Source organism: Carcharodon carcharias, chromosome 19, assembly GCF_017639515.1.
Source record: "Carcharodon carcharias isolate sCarCar2 chromosome 19, sCarCar2.pri, whole genome shotgun sequence".
In the NCBI taxonomy this organism is placed as follows: Eukaryota; Metazoa; Chordata; class Chondrichthyes; order Lamniformes; family Lamnidae; genus Carcharodon; species Carcharodon carcharias.
The window spans coordinates 94,392,248-94,409,616 of record NC_054485.1 but is presented as its reverse complement, the minus strand read 5'-3'; the positions used below and the strand labels follow the sequence as shown (position 1 = coordinate 94,409,616).

Below are 17,369 nucleotides of genomic sequence, written 5' to 3'. Positions count from 1 at the left end.
TGAACGGGAAAATAACTGTACAAACTTCTGACTGCGTTGGTGATAGCACTGCCAGCTGAATGAAGGGTGACACTTCTTCGTAACAATTGCAATTCGAGACAGCCTAGAAAATGTATAGGACAGAAATAAAAGTCAGCAGCTGCTCTTGACTGATTTGATTAAATGTAAAAAAAAGTTAACAGCAGCTTGATATTGACTATGAAGATTATGATAAATAACCTGGGCAGACTGAATCATTCCACATTCCTAAAAATGGTTCTCTCTCCCACACTTGTGGGCACGATGACTCTGCTGATGCCAGTTCCCAGCAAACTATTCTGATTCCAATCTAAGCATCTAAAGGCATCTGGCCTTCATTTTGTTTATTCATTCACAGAATGTGGGCATCACTGCTGGGCCAGCATTTGCTGCCCAGCCCTAGTTGCCCTTGAGAAGGTGGTGGTGAGCTGCCTTCTTGAACAGCTGCAGTCCATATGGTGTAGGTACACAATGCTGTTCGGATGGGAGTTCCAGGATTTTGACCCAGTAACAGTGAAGGAATTGCAATATATTTCCAAGTCATACAGTTTGTTCCACCTGTAATTTTAACTTAAAGATAAAAACAAAAAAACTGCGGATGCTGGAAATCCAAAACAAAAACAAAAACAGTTTTGTAATTTTAACTTGTTCACCCCATCTCATCCGCCTTGGTCTGGTCTAGCTGTCTCTCCAACACGTGGATTTAGCTTTTCGTAAATTATCGCTATGGATCTGGATGACACATGCTGGCCAAACTGCATTTATTACGCATCACTTTTTCTTGAACCCACTTCCCTGTGTGTTATGAAATAAAGGTGGGTAAACCGAACTCAGTTGCAGATCATCCTTGACCCATTGAATTACGTGATATTAAGTCCAGTGCCAATTGACTGTCATATCCTTGATGGAATCAAGCTTCTGAGTGTTGCTGTATTTGCATATGCACCAATCTAGGTGATAAGTGGTTATACCACTGACCTATGCCTTACAGATGAGACAGAGGTTTTGAAGGTTCAAGAGGTCAGCAGGTAACTGCGGTGTACACAGCCTCTGATCAGTCACTTTTTAAAAATAAGGGGTTGCTCATTTAAAATGGAGATGAGGCAATTTTTTTTCTCTCAAAGTGTCATGAGTCTTTGGACCTCTGTCCCTGCAAAGGCAGTGGAAGCAGAGTCTTTGAATATTTTCAAGACAGAGGTGGTTTAATTCTTGGTAAACAATGGGGTGATAGGTTATTGGGGGGAGGGGTGTAGACGGGAAACAGGTTTGAAGTTTCTATCAGCTCAGCCATGATCTTATTAAATGATGGAGCACACTCAAGGGGCCAAATGGCCTACCCCTGTTCCTTGTTCGTATGTTTGTATTGACCACCTAAGATTCTGTGGGGAATGGGCTAATGGTGGTGCAATAGAAGGCCATTGGAAATTTGCACCAATGACATCTGGGCCTGCACCATTCTGGATATGTTCTTTGTTCCTGTTCATTTCAAATGGGCTGAAGTTCTGTCCTCACCATCATGTGCAGATCAGAATAATGTTGCTCACCTCTACTTTCCAGTCCACAAGAACCAGCACCTGGAGATTGCATCACAGGATTGCACCAAGAGAACAACAACTGCCCCTTCACTCTTTTTCAGTTCTGAGCAGTCTGCATGGTTAATTATCCACTCCTTCTTGGGCTGTGTTTTTTTTCAGTTACAACAGTAAGTACACTTCAGAAGCACTTCATTGGCTGTTAAGCGCCTTTAGACCCTCAGTGGTGATGAAAAGTGCCATATAAATGCAAATTCTTTGAAATGAATGATGCGCTTTGGCAGACAGCAATTTTGCACTGCTTGTGGGTGAAGACGATGTAATTAAATAGAGCAAAAACATCTTAACAGTAAAGTCTTCGCTTGAGAGACTTATTACTATTTAGTGAGGCCTAGTGGCAGTCAATTCCAGTTGGGTATGTGAGAATGGATGCTATTTTTTAAAATATTTTTGGGGAATATTGTGTTAGTCTGTGAAGAAGGCTGTGTATCTGTGTGTGATTTAGTTAAGCTGGGGAAAGGGTACCAGGGACAGGTTGTCTGGAAGGTTTTGGGCATGAAAGGATAGAGGCATTAGGTTTGTGTATTTGTATTTGGGTTTGAAGTACAAGTAAATAGGTTGGATCTAAGAATTGCATTTTTAGATAAGTTGAGAGTTTGAATATTAAAGGGATGTCAGAGATAACAAGAAACATTTTTGCATCATACAGGAGTTCCATGGGTAAACAGAAGAGGGTACATTGCATTTTATTGGCCCAAGTGCAGAGACAAAATAGAAACATGAAATATTTCATATTTTGAAGGATTTGACTTTCAAAGAGGTCTGAGAACAATGGAACCTGAAATGTACAGGACCATTGTCAGACCCGATCTGGAGCTCTGTGTTCAGTTTTGGGCACTGCAGCTGAGAAAGACTATATTGGTCTTGAGGATGGGTCGAGAGCAGAATCACCTGAATGATATTGGGATCAAAGGAGTAAATTATGAGGATAGATTCTATAAACATCATTTGTATTCTGTAGAATTTAGACAGCTGAGGAGTGATCTAATCAATGTGGTCAACACCAAAAGTTTTCAATATGGTAGATACAGAAAAATCCATCCCTCTAGTGAGGAAATCAAGAAGGAGGAAGAACAGTTTGACCATTCCCATTTTGGACAGGACAGTTCCAATTCGCAATTGGTCTGCAGTTGGTCCCACTGAGACATGCAGGTTGCTCTTCATGCTGCCTCCTCATTTCAATGAATCTATGTGTGCAGCCCAGTATGAACACACTTGTGGGTTGGATATAGGTTCGACAGGAGCCCAGCAGCAAGAGTGGTGATAATATCTTTCAGCCAACCTGTCTCCCCTACAAGTAGCCGGCCTCTCTTAAAGGATAGCGACTGTCATTATATAGAAACGTCAGCTGTGTCTGTGTTGTGGAAATAATCATTAGGAAAAAGACATCAGGTGGAGCAACAGGCAACAGACAGGATTCTCTGGTTCTCAGATGAAGTGCCTTATTCCAGGAGGTTAAAAGGAAGAGATCTTCCATAATTCTGTAGTGACAAGAAGGCCCTCAAGAAAAATCATCCAGAGGGAATGACAGTACGTGATGATGGACGTCAAGTCCCAGAATCTGGCCTTGAGGACATACAGGTGGTCAACTTTAGTTAATGCACCAACACATGTCCATCGTGAGGCACCATAGATATACCCCAACTTAGTCTACTGCAATCGTTGCTCCCAATGTGGTCTCCTCTACATTGGAGAGACCAAATGTAAGCTGGGCGACCGCTTTGCAGAACACCTGCGGTCTGTCCGCAAGAATGACCCAAACCTCCCTGTCGCTTGCCTTTTTAACACTCCACCCTGCTCTCTTGCCCACATGTCTGTCCTTGGCTTGCTGCATTGTTCCAGTGAAGCCCAACGCAAACTGGAGGAACAACACCTCATCTTCCGACTAGGGACTTTACAGCCTTCCGGACTGAATATTGAATTCAACAACTTTAGGTCGTGAGCTCCCTCCCCCATCCCCACCCCCTTTCTGTTTCCCCCTTCTTTTTTTTTCCAATAAATTATAAAGATTTTCCTTTTCCCACCTATTTCCATTATTAAAAAAAAAACTCACTAGAGCTATACCTTGAGTGCCCTACCATCCATTCTTAATTAGCACATTTGTTTAGATAATATCACCAACTTTAACTTTAACACCTATGCGTTCTATTGTACTATTGTCGTTGACATCTTTTGATGATCTGCTTCTATCACTGCTTGTTTGTCCCTACAACCACACCAACCCCCTCCACCTCTCTGTCTCTCTATCTCTCCGCCCCCCACACACACACCTTAAACCAGCTTATATTTCAGCTCTTTCCTGGACTCGAACTCAAGTTCTGTCCAAGGGTCATGAGGACTCGAAACGTCAACTCTTTTCTTCTCCGCCGATGCTGCCAGACCTGCTGAGTTTTTCCAGGTAATTCTGTTTTTGTTTTGGATTTCCAGCATCCGCAGTTTTTTTGTTTTTATCTCTGTGTTTAATTGACTGCCACTGCTCTTCAAGAAATGCCTACCTCCTTGAAGAAGTTCTGTTCCTCTCTGCGACAAGATTTCCGGATCTCTCTGTTGCCTTGTTCACCTTCATTGCTTTCCATTTCTCTCCTAGTGTTTGACAAGGTGTTTACTAAAACCCGCTTTCACAGCCATATCTCCTTTCTCAGTGACTGTCTCCGTCTCCGACTTACCCCACGTGGATTTCAACTGAAATTCCACCCCTCATTTTTCGAACCCACCCAGGATTACAGGTATCTCCGGGACATAAAACGTTTCTCGGACTGCTGTTCCCGTCACATTCTGAAATCCACTCTCAGTGCCATGCGCCGCCATATGAACACACTCGACCTCTCCATCCAGCAGCACCGCCGTACCCTTTTTCAAAGCTGCGCGTGCCCCCAGTTTCATTTTATCCTTCGGCTCATCCGACGCCTCAACAAGAAACTTTTTCTCTTTCTCTCAAGTGCTAAGGAACGCAAGCTCCAACAACTCATCGACACCAACACCCATCTAGGACCCTCCACCCCTGCCTGTCCCTCCGTCCCCACCCTTTCTTCCAGTCCCAACCCCAGCCGTGTATTCACTATACCCCCTGACCTTCCCCTCTCCGATGCTGAACGTTCAGTGCTCAGCAAAGGACTTAGTTTCATACCCTTACGCCCTCACCTCAATGAATTTCGGGCTCGGCATGATACTGAACTCTTCTTCCACCGTCTTCGTCTCCGGGCTCACTTCTTTGGGCAGGAGTCCTCTCCCAGTTCAACGGATCCTTTTACCCATCTCCAATATTCTCCCTCCACCTGGACCCCTCCCTCTGGATTCTTATCTTCTCTCGATCTTTTCATTGAGAACTGTCGGCACGACATTAGTCGTCTCAATTTCTCTGCTCCTCTCACCCATTCTAACCTGTCTCTCTCTGAACTTACTGCACTCCATTCTCTCAGGTCCAACCCTGACATTGTCATCAAACCCGCTGACAAGGGTGGTGCTGTTGTTGTCTGGCGCACTGACCTCTACCTCGCGGAGGCTGAGCGTCAACTCGCAGACACTTCCTCCTACCTCTCCCTGGACCATGACCCCACCACTGAACATCAAGCCACTGTTTCCAGGACTGTCACTGACCTCATCTCCTCTGGGGATCTCCCTCCCACAGCTTCCAACCTGATAGTCGCCCAACCTCGGACGGCCCGCTTCTATCTCCTACCCAAAATCCACAAACAGAACTGCCCCGGTAGACCGATCGTCTCAGCTTGCTCCTGCCCCACAGAACTCATTTCTCGTTATCGACTCCCTTCTCTCTCCCCTTGTCCAGTCCCTTCCCACCTACATCCGTGATTCCTCTGACACCTTACGTCACATCAACAATTTCCAGTTCCCTGGCCCCAACCGCTTCCTCTTCACCATGGACGTCCAATCCCTCTACACCTCCATCCCCCACCAGGATGGTCTGAGGGCCCTTAGCTTCTTCCTCGAACAGAGCCCCGAACAATCCCCATCTACCACTACTCTCCTCCGTCTGGCTGAACTTGTTCTCACGCTGAACAATTTCTCCTTCAACTCCTCTCACTTCCTCCAAATAAAAGGTGTGGCTATGGGTACCCGCATGGGCCCCAGCTATGCCTGTCTCTTTATGGGGTATGTGGAACATTCCTTGTTGCAGTCCTACTCCGGCCCCCTTCCACAACTCTTTCTCCGGTACATCGATGATTATTTCGGTGCCGCTTCATGCTCTCGTCAGGACTTGGAAAAATTTATTAATTTTGCTTCCAATCTCCACCCCTCCATCATTTTCACGTGGTCCATCTCTGACACTTCCCTTCCCTTCCTTGACCTCTCTGTCTCAATCTCTGGTGATAGACTGTCCACCAATATCCATTACAAACCCACCGACTCCCACAGCTATCTCGACTACAGCTCCTCACACCCCACTTCCTGTAAGGACTCCATCCCATTCTCTCAGTTCCTTCGCCTCCGTCGCATCTGTTCCGATGATGCTACATTCAAAAACAGTTCCTCTGACATATCCTCCTTCTTCCTTAACCGAGGTTTTCCACCCACGGTCGTTGACAGGGCCCTCAACCGTGTCCGGCCCATCTCCCGCGCATCCGCCCTCACTCCTTCTCCTCCCTCCCAGAAACATGATAGGGTCCCCCTTGTCCTCACTTATCACCCCACCAGCCTCCGCATTCAAAGGATCATCCTCCTCCATTTCCGCCAACTCCAGCATGATGCCACCACCAAACACATCTTCCCTTCACCCCCCTTATCGGCATTCCGTAGGGATCGCTCCCTCCGGGACACCCTGGTCCACTCCTCCATCACCCACTACTCCTCAACCCCCTCCTATGGCACAACCCCATGCCCACGCAAAAGATGCAACACCTGCCCCTTCACTTCCTCTCTCCTCACCGTCCAAGGACCCAAACACTCCTTTCAAGTGAAGCAGCATTTCACTTGCATTTCCCCCAACTTAGTCTACTGCATTCGTTGCTCCCAATGTGGTCTCCTCTACATTGGAGAGACCAAACGTAAGCTGGGCGACCGCTTTGCAGAACACCTGCGGTCTGTCCGCAAGAATGACCCAAACCTCCCTGTCGCTTGCCTTTTTAACACTCCACCCTGCTCTCTTGCCCACATGTCTGTCCTTGGCTTGCTGCATTGTTCCAGTGAAGCCCAACGCAAACTGGAGGAACAACACCTCATCTTCCGACTAGGGACTTTACAGCCTTCCGGACTGAATATTGAATTCAACAACTTTAGGTCGTGAGCTCCCTCCCCCATCCCCACCCCCTTTCTGTTTCCCCCTTCTTTTTTTTTCCAATAAATTATAAAGATTTTCCTTTTCCCACCTATTTCCATTATTAAAAAAAACTCACTAGAGCTATACCTTGAGTGCCCTACCATCCATTCTTAATTAGCACATTTGTTTAGATAATATTACCAACTTTAACTTTGACACCTATGTGTTCTATTGTACTATTGTCGTTGACATCTTTTGATGATCTGCTTCTATCACTGCTTGTTTGTCCCTACAACCACACCAACCCCCTCCACCTCTCTGTCTCTCTATCTCTCCGCCCCCCACACACACACCTTAAACTAGCTTATATTTCAGCTCTTTTCTGGACTCGAACTCAAGTTCTGTCGAAGGGTCATGAGGACTCGAAACGTCAACTCTTTTCTTCTCCGCCGATGCTGCCAGACCTGCTGAGTTTTTCCAGGTAATTCTGTTTTTGTTTTGGATTTCCAGCATCCGCAGTTTTTTTGTTTTTACCATAGATATCACCTTCACTATGTGGCAAATTCAAGAAAAGTGCAAGAAACAGCACCAACTGCCGTACATGGCATTTTCTGACCTCACAAATGCATTAAACCTTGTCAACCGCAAAGGCTTATGGAGTACCCTCCTCAAATCTGCTACCCTGAGGAATTTGTTACCATTCTCAGTCTTCTCCATAATGACATACAAGCTGTAATCCTCACCAATGGAACCACCACAGAACCTAGCTCAATGAAGCCTGGGGTCAAACAAGGCTGTATCATTGCACCAACCCTCTTTTCTATTTTCCTCGTTGCAATGCTGCACCTCACCTCCAGCAAATTACTCACGGATGTCCAGATAATCTGCAGGACGGGAAACTGTTCAACCTACGCCACCTTCAGTCCAAATGCAAAACTACTCCAATCTCAGTCCTGGTGTTTGTCTGTGTGTGCTAACTCAGAAACTGAGTTCCAGATCATTGTTGACTCCATCTCTGAAACATGTTAGAAAATGGTCCTTTTAATAAACACCCAGTAGACTAAGGTCTCCCTACAACAAGTTCTGACAGCATAACACCTCCCTCCACCCATTAAGATCAATGGTGAGACCCTGGAAAATGTGAGCCATCTTGGGAGCCTCCTCTTGATGAAGGCCAGTGTAGACGACAAAATTCACCATCCCTTCAATTTGTCAACTCAGCTTCTAGCTGACTGAGGAAAAGAGTATTTGAGAACCGGGATCTGAAACATGAGACTAAGGTCATGGCTTACCTGGCATCAGTGATCCCCGTGCTCTTATATGCTTCAGACACTTGTACAACCTGCAGCAGGCACCTCAAAGCAGTGGAGAATTACCGCCCATGGTGCCTTTGCAAGACCCTCCAAATCTAGTGGCAAGAAAGGTGGCCCAGTAACTATGTCCTCTCCCAAGTCAACTTGCCCAGTATCAAGGTATTAATCACTCAAACCTAGTTTCACTGAATGGGGTATGGAGTTTGTGTATCTGATGTCAGATCTCCGGAGCAACTGCTCTACTTGGAACTCAGTCATGGTTAGAGAATCTATAGCTATGGGATATAGCTGGGGGCTATGGAAGCACTTTAAGGATGTCCTCAAAGCATCCCTGAAGAGGTCCAACATCCCTGCTGACTCATTGGAGTTCCTGGTTTGTGACCGACGTTAATGGGAAAGGCTCATCCGGGAAGGCAGCGAACATATTGAGAAATTTCGTCGGGAACATGCAGGGGTGAAGTCGAGGCATATGAGGGAGTCTACAAACAACATATCTACCCAACTGCTCAGGCATTACCTTCCCCAGGTGTGGCAGAGCCTGAAGATCGTGCATTGGACTTAGCAGTCATCTCAGGACCCATTTAACTGGAGTAGAAGCAAGTCATTCTCGAGGGACTGCCGAAGAAAGATGATGTGACATCCGCCTAGCACACTTTTTTTTTCATATGACAATTAGTTCTACAACTGCTTATGCTTCACAACTTGAAGATGTTCCTCATGCTGAGGACTATCTCGGTCAAGCAGTTGCTGATCGGAACTCTTCGATCAGCTGCAGAACAGCCCCATTTCCCAGACCCACAACCAGGTTTGCGATGTCGAATTCAGGCCGAAAATTAGAGCTCAGTTCCCGGAGAGAAGGCCTGGGGTAAAATCAAGCTGCGGTTTTAATGACAGGGAGAGAAACTCGATCCCAATGGGAGGATACCCTGCCTCTGGGACGCCACACAGCGGACTTGTGGCAGCAGTTACATGCTCCGGCTTAAAGGGACATCCCAACTCTCCAGCCGAAGGCATTTTCAGGAGCCGAGAAACGGAAAAGCGGGACACCTGGACAGATTTGGGGGTCCGGTAAACCTTAAGTTTTGACAACTGCACCGAATCTGTCTGCACTCAGATCGATAGAAAGTGTCTGTCAGTGATGGATCGAGGTCACGTCTAGAATCTGTTTTTGTTCCTTGACCATGTTTTACTCATTAATCTGTCAGCTCACCCACCCACAGTGTGCCTGGGCACCACACTGTCCGATTACAAATGAGACCTTTCCCTGCCGAAGAAGAGTCATACGGACTCGAAACGTTAACTGTCTTTTTCTCCACAGATGCTGTCAGACCTGCTGAGTTTTTCCATCAATTTTTGTTTTTGTTTCAGATTTCCAGCATCTGCAGTATTTTGCTCTTGCCTTTCCCTGCCGAACCCCGCCCACCCTGTAGCTGCGGTTTTTCCCCCTTGGGAACTGTCCCCATATAATCGCATCGGCCTCCCAATCCTGTGTAATCTCCTCCCTTTGAAACTCCAAACCTCCATCTCCCCACTGCAAAATCAGCCCCCTATATCTCTACTTCCCTGTCTTTCATTCATTTAATTCGTGTCCAGCTCGAACTCCATAAAATTGCTCCCTTCAACCACACCGGCCCCTGCCACCTTCACTTCATGTCCAGCCAATCAAAGGGGTGGACATAGTGAGGGGTCATGGAGAGGCTCACAGGCGTTCTGCCTGACCAATTAATGATCAGCATGATCCTAGTCCCCGGGCATTCCCCACCCCACTGCAGAAAGATATTTCACCTATTCCCCTCTTCATCTTGGTGGTCCTCCCCACAATCCCCACCCTCCAAAGAGAGAGCAAACGCTTGGACACAAACATTGGTTGACACAGGAACAGGAGAAGGACATTCAGCCCCTTCGAGCCTGTCCCACCAATGATCTGACCTGTCCCTTCCTCCATTTCCCCATAAGAGAGAGGTACAAACAGTCACAAAGCAGATACATTGAGAGGGAAAAAAACACTGGGCTAGATTTTGACTTGCTGCAGTTGTGCAGACCAGGTGCTTGTGAATCAGCTGTCCATTTTCACATCCCTCCCCCTGCGTTTACATCAATGGGAGCAAACCTCGGGAGAGGTGGAAAGCAGGAGGATCCCGATTCATAATCACCCATACAAAACCATGGCACTGAGTCCAAATTTCCTCCATTCAGTCAAGGCACAGACAGCAGAGAGATCCATGGACAAAAGCCAGAACTGAGGGAGAGAGGGGGAGAATAACAGAGACAGACTGGGAGAGAAAAACTGCAAAGAGAGAAATTGAGAGCAGAGCAATCTTGAGAGAAGGGCAAACGGAAAGAGATGCAGAAATAGCAAGCTGGAGATGTAGATAGTGCTGCTGTGATACAAATATAAATAATGATCCACAGTGAGACAAAAAGAGGTTGAGGTACAAAGTGAGATGTAGAGAGAGATAAATAAGAGTTCAGCGAGATTCGAAAAACGGAGTGATAAAGTTTCAGAAAGAGAGAGATGAAAGAGATGCAGAGAATCGCAGAAGGTGATAAAAATGTTGTTGATATTTTGATTTCAAGCACGTCAAGGGATAGGGATTTAAAGAAAGATGTGAAGAAACAACTAGAACACGGAGGGAGGTGCAGAGATAGAGTGGCAAGAAGAGATAGAGGGATTGAAATCTATGGGATTACATTGAGCTCTCTAAGCAGTGGGGTCTCAAAGCTTTTGACTTGGAGTCCCATCCCCCAGACCCTGCCCCTTGTAAAAATTCCACAGACTGCCTTAAACACAAGTCTTTTATCTGTGTATAAAAATGAATGACAAAGGGACATGTAGGTTTATAATGATAGCCTTTGCTGGTTTTAGCTCTTGTCCAAGGATTCTTCATAGCAAAATGAGTCTCTCTTTGCATCATCAAAGCTGCAGCTTCCAAATAAATTCCCATTGCAAGACAGGGAGAAATGGAAATTGAATAATATTTTGAAACAAAAAGACACAGCAAGAACCCAGGGCTCCTCACTCACTGATATACACAACTTCAGTGATACCATTTTACAATTACATCCCCGATATTAAACCCAGACAATGGGAACCAATTTTAAATGCAAAGAGGTTTAGGAGCAGAATTCTTACCAATTGTCATGTTGATCCAGGCCACACACTTAGCTTTGACCAGAGACTTGCCAGGGAGTTACTTTCTGATGAGCTGCAAACCTTTTCATTGCAAATCCATTGTTGAAACCATTTACTGCCATTTTCAGAATTCAGATCCATTGTGTGCCCAGAAACGTATTAAAGTCCATTTAAACTGAAGTGAAGGTGCACATGTCCTATGACTGTCCCTGCATTTATTTTTGAATATGTCAGACATCCTGGAAGGGGTGCGATGGGTGCAGGGGGATGGGGGGCGGGGGGTTACTCCAGGGACTGGGCAGTGACTAGGTACTCGAGACCACCAGTCCCATCCCACCACCACTCTCAGAACCTGTGTCTCCCCCTCTGTATTTAACCTCCCATCTCCAACTATTTTTCTGCCTCATTGCAAAGAAACACAAACATTGATGAGCAACTTTCATCACTCTCCCATTCACTGTCCTCCATACCTGCTTAGTCCAGGATTGGTGCTGTTTGTACTTTAAATATTAACAGTGGGCCTTTCACTCCTGGCACAGTCACCTCTCTCTTGTACTCTTGTTTCTCGCCACTCTCTGTGCCTACCTGGACCCATCCCTGCTCATCCTCTTTCTCCTTCTCTCAATAGCTCTTCTTTTTCTCTATCGCTCTCCATCTATCCCGGGATTAATCTTGATTGAAATGCATTCTGAAAACTTCTGTCTTTCCATTTTAAATAATGACACATTAGCCGTGTTGAATATTTATCAATGATTTAAACGGAGAAATAGGCTTGGGGGATGGAAGCACTCTACAATCAGGTCACCAGTAAACTAAATTTGGGAAGTGTAGCCAGGGTCACAATGTAGGAAACGCTGCAGGCCATTTGTGCACAGCAAGATCCCACAGGAGCAATGTGATATTTTCCAAGTATTCCCCCCAATCCCACGAAGAAACTTCATTCCTTCGGAAGGCTTTTAAAGACTTTGGAAAACTTGTTGCACACTGAACTCTAATCCCACCCTCCTCCACCCTAACAACCAGCCCTCATCCCCAACACATTTCATTTAACTGTTCTATTCATTGCTCTGCCTAAGACAGGGATAATGTTCAGAAATTGTAACCGACATTTACAAAGATTCACATTTAGGCCTTTGGGAGCAGTTAATGAACTCGTTTTTCAAGTTGCAATTAAGGCAATTCTGCACAGCATGATCCCACAAGCATCCCCACACTGGAGGACACCCCAGATCTGGTGTCTCTTTATGCACCACCCCACACCCCACAACCTCATCTGTTTTGCTCTCCTTCCCTCTTTCTCTCTCTCCTGCCAATTCCCCTCCCTCTCTCTCCCTCTCTGTTTCTATTTCTTTCTCTCTGTCTCCCTCTTTCCATGTTTCCCTCTCTTTCTCTCTCCACCTGTTTCCCTCAATATTTTGTTTTTAAAGTGTTGCAGTGCAGAGAACGAGGGCAGGCCATGCACACACAGCAAGATGACACACACAACATGGTCATGGCCAGACAAATGTGTTTTCTGCAAGGATTGTGGATTTACAGGTGGGAAATGGGACCCACTCCTTCCCCCAATTCCTCCGCCAATTAAAATAACGGCAAATCACGTTGATTTTTAAATGTATTAAAATGTGAAATATTGAAAGAGATGGCTGGAAAAGAGAGTGTGAGAGAAAGTTGGAGAGACAGGGAAACCCCCAGCCAAGTGTGGTCACACAGGCACAGCAAGATCCCACACACATGATCATGCCCAGATAAATGTGTTTTACGTGAGGATTGCTGAAAAGACAAGGTGCAAATATGTATTCTTAAACAAAATAGCACAGCAAGACCCTAGGATAAACTCAGCTACAGAAACATGCTCTCCACAACATTCCAATGGAAACAAATCAGTTAGCAACCAGAGGTTTAAAAGCTTAATGGAGTCACCTCCACCTTTGTGTATCTCTCTCTTTTTCTCTCTATCTCTCTGCGCCTTGTCTCTCTGTTCCTATCTCTCCCTTGTTCTTTCTTTCTCACTCACACTCTCGCTATCTCATTGCATCTCTGACCCTCATTATGTCCGCCCTCTCTCTCCTTGTCCATGTTTCTGTTTCTCTCTATCCTGGGTGTATTCTTCATGGTATTGTGCTGTGAAATATTTCTGTTGAACCTTTAATGACATCAAATTGCTGTATTTGTCATGTTTTTAACCAATGGTGAGAGTGGGTAGGAGGGTGAGATATATATATATATATATATATATATATATAGAGAGAGAGAAATTCATGCCCTCTTCAGATCCTCATTAACTGAATTCAATTGGCCTTCACGGATCTCATTTAACTCTCATAGTTCCATCCATCTGTCTAAAGTACAAATGTTATTCGGGAATTGTAACAATTTTACACAGGCTCAGAAGATTAATTTCAAGCCATCCTGAGTGTTTTACAATCAATGAATTAGTCAAGTGTGGTCACTGTTGCAGTACAGGGAATGGGGGTCAGGTCAGTATATGCCCAGCAAGATCCTACAAGCAGATCAATCTGCTTTAATGACATTGCCTGAAGGATAAATATTGATTGGCCCAGAATGTCAGAGAGAGAGAGAAGCTTTAATGGCAATTTGACAATGTCAAACACTGGCCCACAACAGCATCACCCCTCTTCTTTTAACACACATAGGGTGTCAACAGGGATATTCAAGCAGAACACCCCCCTTCATCCACAGCATACACCAAACCTCACAGATGGGGCTGAAAGAAGCAAATGGGAGATGGGACCCACTGTTTCCCCCATCCGCCCCCAATTAGAATAATGAATGATTTAGTAAAAGATGAAATGTAGAAAGAAATGGGCTGAGAAGGGCAAGAGAGAAAGCTGGAGAGACAGAAGGAAATTCTTTCCACCACCTCCCACTCAGATCTTCAGTAAACAGAATTCAAGTAGCTGCTGCACCTTCCATTCAACCTTCAAATTCTCATCACCCTGTCTGAAACAAAAGCATTACTCTGGAGTTATAACAAGCCTTTACGCAGGATCAGAACTTTAATTTCAATGCCTTCTCAAGTGCTTTATGGTCAATGAAATATTAAGTGTGGTCACCATTGCAGTGCAGAAAAGGCCAGTTTTGCACAGCAAGATCCCTCAAGCAGCAAAGAAATCATATGTAGATAGGATGCGGGAACCTTTTCCTTCCCAATCTCCATGCCTGTTGCCTTGTGTGTCCTGAGAGTGCAAAGGAACCCCCTCAGTTATTAGAATGGCCTCAAGTCCCTCTATAAATTTGTGATGAGGCTGCTAGTTTCTTCAAGAGACCTTTTAAAATTGGCTGCCCTGGCATTTTGGCAAACTGCAATTTCTGGATGGAAATGACTGGAGCTGGGCAGTGACTACACATTGGAGGCCCCCAGATCCACAATCAGTTCCTCAATTAAATGAATTAAGTGGCTGCTGCGCATTTTATGTTAACAGTCAAATTCATCCCCTAAAACACTGGCATTATTTGGAAATTAAAACTTTGCAAACCAGGCCCAAGAGCCCTGAAATTGGGTAATTAATTAACTTCTGAAATGTAGTCATTGTCGCAACACACAAAACCCTGAAGGCAGTTTGTGCACAGAAAGATCCAGCAAGGTAATAGCCTCCCTCTTCTGTCCCTCCCCATCTTTCCCTCACTCCTCCCTCATTTCTCTGAGGCAGACAGATAGAACAAATTAGAGACAAGAGAGAAATGCACATTCGGAACTAAAGGCTAATGACGTAGAGAAGGCCGCAGGAATTCTTTGCACAGAAAGATCCCAAGCAGCAATGTGTTAACATCCAGGTAAGTCTGTCTCGGTGATGTTGATTTGAAAATGTGATCACTGTTCCAGTGCAGGAAAGGCAGCAGGCCAGTGTGCACAGCAATATTCCAAAAGCAGCAATACGAACATCCAGGTGGGAGAAGGGACACAGCCTTTCCCCATAATCGTTCCTGCTGCAAAACCTTCCCACTGCCCCTATATTCCAAGTCTGGATACATTCCCTCAGTCCCCAGTAAGTGCTAACTCCCCTCTTTAAACTGAGATGAAGCTGCTGATTCCTTCCGGAGGCTTGTTAAAAATCACTTACTGGGATTTACTTTTGAAAGTTGCACTTTTTAGAAGGATGTGACTGGAGTTGGGCAGTGACTGTATACTGGAAACCCCCAGATCCTATTTCTGTTCACCACCACCACCCACCCACAACCCAGTCCCACTCCTCCTGTTTTGCTGCCTCTCCTCCCTCTGTTTCCATTGCCCTTCCCCTTTCTCTCTCTTCATCCATTTCTTTCATTTAAGGAGAAAGATGGCAAGGCAGAGAGAGAGAGAGAGAGAGAGACATAGGGACAAATCCACAAACAGAACCTCAGTAAACAGAATTAAAATGGCCGTTTATCTTTTCAGTCTCTAGAAAGTGCTAAACTCCCTATTTCAGTTTAGAAAGAGGCTCCTGACTCCTTCAGTACAACTTTTAAAATCACCCTCCCAGGATTTAAGCCACACCTTCTGAAAGGATCTGAGTGGAGCTGGCCAGTGACTACAAGACCCAAAGATCCTGTCTCTTTCTCACTCTACACAAGCACCACCCCCCCCACCCCCCACCCCACCTACCTACCTCTGTTTTGCACCTCCACTCCCCTCAGCTCCCCTCTCTCTTTGCTTCCCTCATTCCCTCCCTCTCTCTACTCCCGTTTCTCTCATTCAGGGGAATGTCCCTATCTTGGTCCTTGTTCCCATCCCTCTTTCTTGTTCTCTCTGTCCATATCGCTCTGTTTCTTTCCCTCTATCTCAAGTAACCTTCATTGAAATGAACTTTGAACTATTTCTGTCTCCCCATCTAAAATAATGACAAATCACATGGCTGTTTGTGGACAGTTATTATTTATTAAGGGTTTGAGAGACAGACAGAGAAGAAAACCTGGAGATGGTTAGACAGGTAGGGAAAGAAAGCTGGAGACAGAGAGCAGTAAATCTCAAGTCAGAACCTCAGTAAAATGAATTGAAATGGCCACCATGCATCTGATTCAACAGTCAGGTTCACCTTACTGTCTAAAACACCTGTATTATTCTGGAATTATAGCTAGACTTTAGACAGCTTCGCATTTCGGACTTTTAGTTTCTTCTTTGTCATGCACTGGGGTTGTGTCAAATCACAAGGCCAGGCTATTTTAAGCCCAGGGTTTCAAACTCCAGGAGCCCAATTCAATAGAAACTGGTTCACTTAAGGAACCAAAAACCAATCATCCCTCAGAGAGCAAACTTAAGCCTGAAGGAAATAAATAGACACATCTCACTTGGGTCCCTGGCTGAAGCCTGTGGAACAGGCCTCAGCCTGTCTCCTCTGGAGGAAGCTTCCTTCCAATGATTCTAAGCTTTCCTTCTTTAGATCTTCATCTTGCAGTGACAAACTAGGACAGCAAGTGTCCAGAGCTCACTCCCTCAAACTCTCACAACATCTCAACACAAATAAATCACAGTTATAAACCAGGTTGAGTGAGGGAAACACACACAACACACACACGTTAAACCAGGTTGGGAAATATGTCTACTCTTTCTAGAGAGAGAGTGTGTAGGGGGTTTATTGAATTGGGACGGGGATCTTTGCCATATTTAGCCTGAGGGAGCTGTATGCAGACCTCCACCCCCTGAACCTCTGACATGTTGAGATGTCTCTTGGTCTGCTTCCTGGGAGACCTGTCCATTGATATGTTCATCGCAAGAAAATACACCTTGCTGAATTTTCCTGACCATTGATATATTAATCCCAGGACAGCAAAACTTTGCCATTACTTGGTTATTTTTTAACATTTCACTGTCAGTACAGTTTGGAAAGATCATATATCCCACACTTGCCCCTAAAACACTCACATTAAACCTCACAATATCAGAGAATGAGGACTTTTACTGAGGTTCAAACTGTGTATTTCACTTATATCAATGTGAACAGTCTGTATGTGTGTTTCTGTCTTACTGTCACTGATGCCATAATATAACCCTTTCTCTCTCCCTGTCTCTCCTTGGGCAGCAATACATGGAGCCATTTCTAGGTTAATTTTAAAACTTTTAAATATTTCCCTTGTTGAGTATCTCACAACAGTTTGAAAAT

The 17,369-nt window shown here is 45.2% G+C and overlaps 1 long non-coding RNA gene across 1 annotated transcript; it reads right to left on the bottom strand.

Annotated features, from left to right (window-relative positions):
* Nucleotides 1-38: 38 nt before the first annotated feature.
* On the bottom strand, nt 39-9,029 carry LOC121291948. Its single transcript, XR_005946124.1, has 3 exons — nt 8,656-9,029; nt 7,677-7,840; nt 39-103 (listed from the first exon to the last, which is right to left on the bottom strand). It is a non-coding gene; the product is annotated as an uncharacterized LOC121291948 (long non-coding RNA).
* Between the last annotated feature and the right edge of the window lie 8,340 nt (nt 9,030-17,369).